The sequence below is a fragment of the Leucopleurus acutus genome, assembly GCF_964270905.1.
Source record: "Leucopleurus acutus genome assembly, chromosome: 18".
NCBI classification, from domain to species: domain Eukaryota; kingdom Metazoa; phylum Chordata; class Mammalia; order Artiodactyla; family Delphinidae; genus Leucopleurus; species Leucopleurus acutus.
This window is the reverse complement of record NC_139160.1, coordinates 10,296,532-10,299,265: the sequence shown is the minus strand read 5'-3', so window position 1 is coordinate 10,299,265 and position 2,734 is coordinate 10,296,532. Positions and strand designations below refer to the sequence as shown.

Here is a 2,734-nt window from a genome sequence, read left to right as displayed (position 1 = left end):
TCACTTGGCCGCTGCCATCCAAGATCCCATCATGTCTGTTGAATTCAGGAATTTTTGTGTGTGTGCACAGTGAAATCAAGGACAATGTTAACAGATATGTGACAGACTGAAAGACATCCAAAACCAAGATGGAATTATTAACTAGACCATACAAAGAACTTCTACAAATCAACAAAACAAAGGTAGGTAATCAACTGAAACATGCGGGTCTGCGCTCTGCGACCACCACAGTGAACATGGCCACAGGAGTGCAAGTTGCTGATAAAGTATGCCACATTTTTATGACACTAAAGTTTGGAAGTGCTCCGCACCAAAAGAAATCAAGAAAAGAAAGAAGGCTGTCATTTTTTGTCTCAGTGTAGACAAAAAGCGCCTCATTGTAGAAGGCAGCAAAGAGATTTTGGTGTAACCATAACTGATCCTTTCAAGCATTTTGTGGAAATGCTTCCTGAAAAAGATTGTTGCTATATACTTTGTATGATGCAAGCTTCGGAACAAAGGAATCCAGAAAAGAGGAGTTGATGCTTTTTTTGTGGGCACCAGAACTAGAACCTCTGAAACGTAAAATGGTCTATGCAAGCTCCAAGGATACAATCAAAAAGAAATTTCAAGGCATAAAACACGAATGTCAGGCAAATGGGCCAGAAGACCTCAACCGGACTTGTACTGCTGAAAAGCTAGGTGGATCCTTAATCGTAGCTTTTGAAGGATGCCCTGTATAGATCACTGTTTGGTGTCACAAATTGAAAGCTTCCATGGTTAATGTTATCCTCTTGCTATACAAGTAAAGCAAATACATTTAGGCAAGGGACTCACTGAGGGAGAGCTGTCTCATCATTTGTTAGGGTAAACTAACTATTCTATGGACATGTGCAAATGGCCCTAAATAAATCCTAAAAACTCTAAAGTTTAAAAAAAAACATGCAAAAAGGATATGAATAAGCTGAGGAAAACCTCAATGGTTAGAAATGTAGAAATGTTTATCCTCACTAACCATTAGGGAAACTTAAACTAAAAAAATGGGAGATCCCTTTATACCCATGAAATTAGAATGAAAAAGATTGTCACACAGTACCAAGCACTGGTAAGGGTATAGGACAACGGGAATTCTGATGGATTGTTGGTAGAAGTATAAACAGTTTTAGCCATTCAGAAAAAAATTCAGATATAGCTCATATCTCAGTATTACCAGGTCAGGGATGCTATTCCACAAGCCCATGAGGAGTTATACCTAAAGATTATCAATACAGCATTACCTATAGAGGTAGGGAGTTGGAGGCAACCTAGATAGCCATCATTAGGAAAAAACACAAATGATTTTTTAAAAATAGAATCTAATCGTGGATGTATGTTATGCAATACAACACAGCAAGTCTTGCTGAATTTTCTTGCAAAAGTAGATCTTTGCCTGACCTTTTCACTCTATATCTCTACTACTACCTCAGTCCAGGTGATCTTTACACCTTGTTAGATGACTGCAACAGCCAAAAGTGATCTCCGTATTCTACTTTTGGAACTTCCTACCTTCTTTCAACATGGTAGGAAAAATGACCTTAAAATATGTCAGTGTTCCCAAATAAGAACATGATCTGCCTTCCCATCAGTTCAAGTCTTATGCTGTGTTCTCAAATAGACTTTATAGTTTTCTTCACTTATTTCACCATGTATTGACCCAATAAAGATTTTTGATTCACCTATCATGTACTTAGTCACTGTTTTCTAGGCATTGGAGTACAAAAGTCTTCTACCCTCAAGGAAGCTGCATTCCAGTATGAGTTTTAGTCAGTAAGAATGCAGTAAAGAAATAGCAAATGCAATGTTAGGAAGTCACATGTACTTTGAAGAAATAAAGTATGGGGCTAGAGAACCTGGGAGCTAGGCAAGGCAACTGCTATTTGAGAAGGTTTAAAGTTTCCTAGTTAATTTTTTTAGTTATTTTATATTTTTCACTATTATTTATGAAGAAAATAGAGAATGCAGAGAGCAAAATAATACTTCAAAAGTTACCAGTATTGGTCTCCTAAAAACACACTATTTATGTAAAAAGCTACAAAAGGAAAATTCAGAGAACAAAATAAACTCTAAGACATTAAAAATTATGATAGCAGAGATACAAAGCCCTATAAAATGTTGGAATTTAACCTCCAATAAACTAGAATGAAAAGGTAATGTGATGGAAAACAGAAGATAAAAATTAGAAAAAAAAAGAGGATCAGCACAATCAGAACAACATAAAAATAAAAAATTCCACAAGATCAGGAGAGAGAAGAGAGAAAATACAAGAGGACAATTATCAAATAAGTAATAATAATAACAAATACTCAAAATACAGGATGTGATTTTCTGCATTAATGAACCTACCAAGTGCTCAATTCAATGGCTGGAAAAATGTCTTACACTAAGTCACATTAGTATGAGATTTCAGAACATCGGAGACAAATAGAAATTTGTAGAAGCATCCAGAGTGGGTGGAACCAGTCTACATGGTTTGTAAATACGTTATAGAATTTTTTTTAACTTCTAGCAGAGGATTTGGGAACAACTAAGTAATAGGCTCATATAAAACAAACAGCTATAACTACTACAAAGAAATTTTTTAAATTACTAGAAATGAATTTTATTATAATACATTGCATGACTTGGCTATAAGTAATATCCACAGCCATAAAAATGTAAAAAACTAAATATATAGTATAAATGTGCTATAACTGTGGAGAGGCCAAGGTAAGGAAAG

General features: G+C 35.2%; 1 pseudogene across 1 annotated transcript; it reads left to right on the top strand.

Annotated features, from left to right (window-relative positions):
• Positions 1 to 236: 236 nt before the first annotated feature.
• LOC309974809 (destrin-like) lies at positions 237 to 722 on the top strand (annotated as a pseudogene). Its single transcript has one exon. The product of its transcript is annotated as a destrin-like (transcript).
• The last annotated feature ends 2,012 nt before the right edge of the window (positions 723 to 2,734 follow it).